This window comes from Canis lupus, chromosome 28, assembly GCF_003254725.2.
Source record: "Canis lupus dingo isolate Sandy chromosome 28, ASM325472v2, whole genome shotgun sequence".
NCBI classification, from domain to species: Eukaryota; Metazoa; Chordata; class Mammalia; order Carnivora; family Canidae; genus Canis; species Canis lupus.
In genome coordinates, this window is record NC_064270.1 from 37,782,392 (window position 1) to 37,789,327 (window position 6,936).

General features: G+C 44.2%; 1 long non-coding RNA gene across 2 annotated transcripts; it reads left to right on the forward strand.

The window, feature by feature from the left end:
* The first annotated feature begins 1,019 nt into the window (after positions 1 to 1,019).
* LOC112672507 (uncharacterized) lies at positions 1,020 to 6,226 on the forward strand. Of its 2 annotated transcripts, none has more exons than XR_003144323.3 (3): positions 1,020 to 3,936; positions 4,040 to 4,223; positions 5,222 to 6,226. It is a non-coding gene; the product is annotated as an uncharacterized LOC112672507 (long non-coding RNA). The 2 variants fall into 2 exon arrangements; XR_003144322.3 differs by having other exon boundaries at positions 4,062 to 4,223; positions 5,222 to 6,225.
* The last annotated feature ends 710 nt before the right edge of the window (positions 6,227 to 6,936 follow it).

The window sequence follows — 6,936 nt, forward strand, 5'->3', positions numbered from 1 at the left end:
TTCTCATCTCCTTCCAAGGGCCTTGTTCTTCGCACACAAAGATGCCTCTGAGCCATCCACTGAGTGATGGCCCCTGGATGGAAGGCGGTCATCTAGAAGGCCACCATCACTCTTGAAATTTCCCGCTGACAGAGTTCACCACTGGGTACAAGCAGAAAGCCAGTTTTCTTGGCGGAAAAAGATGCTTCTGTTCAGTTCTTGAAGAATATAGTGGTGGCGATTGGCGGCAGCCGTGAGGGTGGGGGCGAGGGAAGGGGAAGTTGATCAAAGCTGGGTCAGAAAGTATTACTCCTCCAAATGGTCTTCATGGCATGAGGCCCGGGTCGTGGCTGTCTTCCTCTGAAACTCCCCTCTGTCTCCTCCACCACCCACTCTTCTCCAACCTTCCTCGAGTCCTGTGGGACCATTAGTAGTGAACCAATAAGATAAACAGGGGCACGTTGGAAGCAAATCAATCTCAGAGTTTATTAAAAACCAGCTCTTGCAGAATATTTTTTAAGTCCTCAGGGAAAATACTTCCAACAACCCTATAAATCCCCTTGGCCTTTGGCTTTGAGCAAACATACCGCGGATTAAAAAATGAACTTGGTTTTAAGCTAACCAGCCTTTCTTGTGTCCGATCCACTGCCATCACCTTAACAAGTGTTCAATCTACAGAAGGTTTAGAAAACTAGAAAAAGAAAAAGTGCTCCCAGAACCTCAGTGGTTTTGAAAAAAAGAACATTTCCTTCAATATTGCCTGATGTGCCTTAAAATGACAAGACGGCTGACAAGATGGTGCTCAGCGGAAGGGCGGGAAGAAGGAGTCACACAGATGTGGCTTCGGGTCCCAGCTCGGACCCTCCCAGCATGTGGCCGTGACCGAGTTCCTTGACCTCCCGAAGCCCGAGTGCTTGTCTATGAAACAGAGGTAAGTTCTCAGGGCTCTTGCGACGATGATTGCTCCCATCCTTCTCAGAGTTATTCTCAATATGATTGTGACTCATGGAAGCTGGAGTCAGAATTCCTATTCAGAACTTCAGAACTTCAGAATTCCTATTCTCCAAGTGGTCACTTTACTCACCAAACGCAATCATTGGTTTTTCAAAAGTTCCCTTACAGTGAACATTTTCCCGAGGACAACATTTGGTAGAGGGAGGGGGCTAACCGTAGCCAGAAGGGGTAGCTGGAATTAGAACCTGACTCCCCCTGGCACAGCAGCGCAGCATTCATTCAGAGGCGAGTGAGAGGTGGCTCCTCATGTTGGAGAAGGAGCTGCAACATCCCACAGAGCTGCAGCTGGAGTTACGTGGTCAACGGACAAGTCTGCAGGAAGACATGGTGGTTGGCATGAGCCTCACTGGGCCTAGAGCACAGCCTGGGTCAGGGCTGGGACTGAGCCTTGGCAACCACCAGTCTGTGAAGACAGGACAACCACCTCATCGATGGCACCAAGCAAGCTTTTCCCACTCCTGCAAAAATCATTCAGAGCCCTTCCCCTAGTGTTGCCCTCATCTACCCCACAGAGAGCTGTCGGCCTGGGTTCTGTGTAGCACACCCTGATTCTTACTGTGGAAGGAGTCCCACAGAGGGCTCGCCCAGCAGTAGGCCGAGTGCTGGCCCTATGCAACGTGGCCATTTCAGATGCAGGGAACCGAGATGCTGAGGCTTGGCAATGGCTGCCCCCAATGTCTTCGGGTGAGACTACTGAGGAATGCTGAGGGGGAGATGGCATTGGTCTTGAGGGCCCTCACAGGCAGATCGGGGAATGGACTTGGGAAGTGGGATGGAAGGTGATTTCTTCAAAAGGTGAAGCCTGAGCTGGCCAGGACTCCAGCTCCACCGCCCAGGCTGGGAGGCGTGTGAAAATGCCTCACCTATGCCGAACCGTGACATCACGTCCTGCAAGCATTCAGTTCTTCCTTCCTATATGCCTTTTCAGGTGTCAGGGATGGAGTGGAGAACATGAAAGGCCAGGCTTCCTCAGGGAGCGTTGGGTGGGTGGGGAAAGCCCGGAAGCACACAGTGACTGAGGAAGTGCATCAACAAAGTGTCCCTGGGACCTGAGTGTGGAGATGGCCACGAAGCCAGGAATAAGCTGTAGGCCAGTTGCCGGGGCACTGCTCAGATTGTGCGAGGACCCCCTCTTTGGGCCTGGATGTCTAGCAATAGTCTGGTGCTCTGTGGGACAGGGGACAGGGGCAGTAGGGACAGCTTGACTTTTTGAAGAATAAGAAGAAGACAAGTAAGAAGGGGCTGTCAGGAGTGCAAGATGGGAAGGGTGGGCTGGTGGGTGTTTGATTTTACTCCAGGTAGGATGGGCCATGGCTTGCTTTAAGCACTGACATGGCAAGGCCTGGATCTCTGCCGCCACTGGGGAGGTGGACAGTAGGGGCAGGGTGACAGCAGCTGGGGTCCAGGCAGGAAGCCACTGTGGCTGAGCATGAGAGACACTCAGGAACAGCAGCTTCGAGGAGGCCAACTGGGAGGAGGGAGAGCTCAGGAAGGCAGAGCAAAGGCCCCTCCTGGAGACACATGGAGCCTCCCTGTCCCCACTGCTAGGCTTCTTGCCTACCCTTAGTTAAATAACTGGGGTTGCTTCCTTAGCACTTTGCAAAAGGCTCCTCCAGTAGTGCTGATGGGGTTGTTCAGAGCCTGCTAATTACTGAGCAAGTGGGATGGGAACACCGTGTGGAGGATCTTAATCTAGGACAGTGTTTTTGTGAAGTTCAGGAAGTTCTCTCAGAGGGTCGTTAACTCTGTTGAGCCACAGGGGAACCAATTCAGCATCCTTGGGGAATCATCCCAAAAACCAGGCTCTGGTCGAGGGCATGAACTCGTTTTGGTTCTTGTTTATCCTGGAGAAGTAATCGCTTGATTCCCTGTAGAAATGGTGAATGTTATACTGTAACCTGTTCTAGAATATTCTATCTTGAATTTCACTATCATGCTCTTCTACAAAGAAGTGGAATGACATTCTCAGGAACACAGGTTATTACACATCTTTGAAACGCCACTTGGTATCTCTAAGGATGGTTTCCATTCAACTCTTCAGGCAGACCACTGAGCTAAAAAATAATCATCAATTGAAGGTGCCCTTTGATATTAATACCGAACACTTTCTTATTCCCAATTTAATGGAAGTTGTGTTGAAATATTATGTCTTAACCAAATCTCTATTTCACAAAATTAGTAACCTTCATTTTGTCAGCTCACCTAAGAGGGAAAAAAAAATCACAATTTACTATAAATGAAAAACAAAATCAAGCATAGACATTTCTCTACTTTCCAATGATAAAAAAAAAACTTCTCAAAAATGGAAGATTTTGCAGAAAAATTCAGAAAGATTTATTCCTCAAGTATCATAATTATGCATAAAAGTCTCCATTATGTCATGTCATCTGGGCACTTCCTGAACATTGAGACCTTCAATAATTAATTTTAATACGAAATTTGGCTGCATCTGCACATTGGAAACAACAGCTAGATAGACCACCTGGATTAAAATACATCAGTAACTTGTACGATGTTTATTTCTTATAGGGTGTAGAAATATTGTGTGTGTGTGTGTGTGTGTGTGTTTCTTGGATTAAGTGACAGGAGGGTTTTTGTTTCCAGATAGAGCAGATTCAGAGAAGTTCATTTTGCCAATCTTACTGGCCTGTAAAAGCTTGGATTTAAAGAAATACAAAAAGACAGATCAAGTAAAAATCCCTCCCCACATCAAAAACCTAAGAACGCCGTTGAAATTCTAACAACAACAAAAAGACTTCCATTGGTGTGCCATGTGCAATCTGCCACTCCAAAAGGTATCTGAAACCTCTAGATAAATTATCACCGACTTGTTGGAAGTTGCATATATTGATTAAAACATCAAGCAGTTACATACAAACCAATAATGAATTACTTCACGCCGGAAGATAAAACTTTGTGATATTTAAAATTACAGACTTGAAAGTAAGTAAAATTACCCCTAATTACGCAGAAGGGAACAACACCTTCGCAGTAAACAAGATAAGCACCTCAAACAGCGCTAATAATTTTAATTAACATTTTCTAGTTTCCTTTCACCTCTTTTCAAGGTCACCTCCTCCCTCTCGGAGGAAATGCACTACAACTGCCACCGCCGCCGCCGCCGCTGCCACCGCTGCGCACACTTCCCTCGAAGTCCTTACCGTCAGGATGAGGACCCGGGACTATTTCAGAGCGCTGATTTTTTAAAAAATAAGTAATTGTGCACCAAGGTAAATATTGAATCACAGCAGCCCGTTAGCGATGATTTAAAAATGAATTGCAAATCTAATTTCCCAACCTTGTTAAGATTGTAACTTGTCTTTACTAAGTCCCTCGATTTAAATTATGAAATATGCCCGAACTGTTGAATATTCAGATTATAATCCAAGTCTAGAAGAGTTTAGCTATCAAGGCTGCAAATGAACCTCATGCATAACACAACCTATCTACATAGTATTTGTATTCTCTGTTGAGTGCCGATTAATACATTCATTTGTTCAAGATTTATGATTTTGCTAAACTGTTTTCTCTCTTTTGTAAATTAAGAAACCAGTAAGAATGGGGCTTTGTTATATCAATGGGTTTGTTCCATGCCACAAATTTAATGTACGGGGTCACTCAGAATATAATGTGTAGTGAAAGAATCTCATTAGGCTAAAATGAATGTAAAATGTGTCAATTTGATCCAAATGAGAACTGTAGTAAAACCATGTTTGATGTTCATGTGCAATAAATCTTTAACATTTGTCTGTAAAGTATTAGAGAACCCACAGGGAAATCTGTGTTTGTGATAGCAGCACATTCCCCATGCTTTTCCTCTATTATTCTTTGTTGGCATTTAGCATATGGAAGTAAAAGTGAAAATCTAAGATGGGGGTTATTAACTATGATTCTAAAGTAAATAGAAAACGAACCACACGGCGCGCGTTAGAAGGCTCTAGGAAAACTAGGAGTCGATTTGGAAAATAAGGAAAACAAACCTTTGAAGACACCTTCATTGTGCATTTTGAGAGATGCTATAAATAGTCCTTCAGTTTCAATCTTGGAAAACAGCGCCCGGTTTGATCTATGTTTGCCTTGAGTGTCTTTTAGCTTTAGATTTGATTTGGGGAAGATTTTAATGTTTTCATTTTATGTTGCATATGTGATGACCATTATCTTTCCAATTCATTTTTATTTTGATATATTCATATTGTTAATTACTGTTGTATTTCAATTTTCTCCCTAGTATTTTTGTTCCTTCATAATGGCTTTATGGTTCACTGGACCGAAATGACTAAAATGAAAGATTTCCAAGATTTCTTCTGGGAGTAATTTACAAAAGACCACCATTTTTAATTGCTCCTGATGTTTAGTTCTGGATATCTGCTTCAGAAAGAAATCAATCTCCGTCTTTTAGGTGCCATACTGAGCACATCATCATCTCTTTTAGAAATCTTGATAATTAAACCTTTTTTCCTCCACAAATGACTCAAACATTTTCCTTCTTGATCTGACTCCTCTAGCAGTTTCGAGCACAATAATGCACGCACTATCTCTGTTTACAATCGTGTCACTCTTTGCTTTTTGCAGAAACTGGTTTTGTTCTTTAATGTCGGGAAAGATAATAATTATCAGGGTGACGTCAAAAATCATTAAGGGAAGTGGCAGGGTCTACCCAATAGGAGAGTTATTCTGGCGCAGGGACGGGAGAGAATTAATTTCCCGATGTTACCATAATTAAAATCATCTGCAGAATCCCAAGTACAAGGAAAAGTTAACAATCAGTACGTCTTCAGTAAGAAACAGCTTCCTGAAAAAATCGGTGTGTTAAAGATATCATAGCGTCATTGATGAGATTGGCTGGAACATTCTGTCAAGAAGCCATTTCTCACTAAGGCACCTGGCTCAGATTCTCTTAGAAGGCAACGTTCCGTGTTTGCAGGAGCATCGACACGCGTTCCCAGGAAACACGCTGATTTCAATGTCAAATTAGCATGTGGATGGAAAGAGGACTCTCCTTTCATTACCTTTAACTAGATGGCCATTGCCGGTTTGGCACAGAAAACTGTCACCGTGAGACATCTGCTGCAACTGTCTTCTCTACCACGTAGTCGCTCCAGTTGTCAAGGTTGCGGTAACTGATGGCCAGCGTTCTTGTTCGCTTTTGTAAAACTCTATTCTTAACATCCACGTTGATTATAAATGTCTGTGTGGACACAAACACCGGGAGTAAACTATTGTACTTACGTCTGCACAGAGTATTGAGTTAGGGCTCATGCCCAGACGAAGACTCTTTCTTCAGGGCAGGTGTGCGCAGTCTACGCGGCGCTATGATTCTGTAGGTGACAATGCTGTCTTTCCTTTTCACTTGATATCCCAAGGACGCATCTGTATTTTCCACTGGAGTTCGGAATATATTACACGACATTTTTTGAAGCAGATTTATTTTCCTAATTATGCTTGGCTTTGATTAATATTAAAATCAGTTGCCATCTCCTGAGTGTACACCGTGTTGGAAGGCGGCCCAGGAGCACAAGAGGAGTCGAAGGGAAGCCAGCCTGGTATTTTCCTGTGGATAATTCAAATACAGGATCAGGAGTGGACCGTAGTGAATTCTGTTACAGACTTGCAGTTCTAGAAACAGGTTCCAGAGGAAGGCTGGCCCACGCTCTCAACCAGAGGCAGCCTCCGTCTGGCCGTGGTACAGGCGCCCGCTGTCCGAGGGAGATTCAAGTGTGAAGCTTCTGGGCTCGCCCTTGTGTGGGCACCTAGCAGGGCGCCGAGAGCTTCCACAGCAGTGGGGCATTTGTAATTTGCAGGACCTCAAAAAGGGTGTACGCTTTTGACCTCTCCACCCCCAAAATGGATTCATCCAGTCCATTGTGATTGGCACAGATTTTGTTTTCTAGTTTTCACTCTATGTTGTGTTTATATCCAGGCTTGAATTAGAAACAAGCAGTT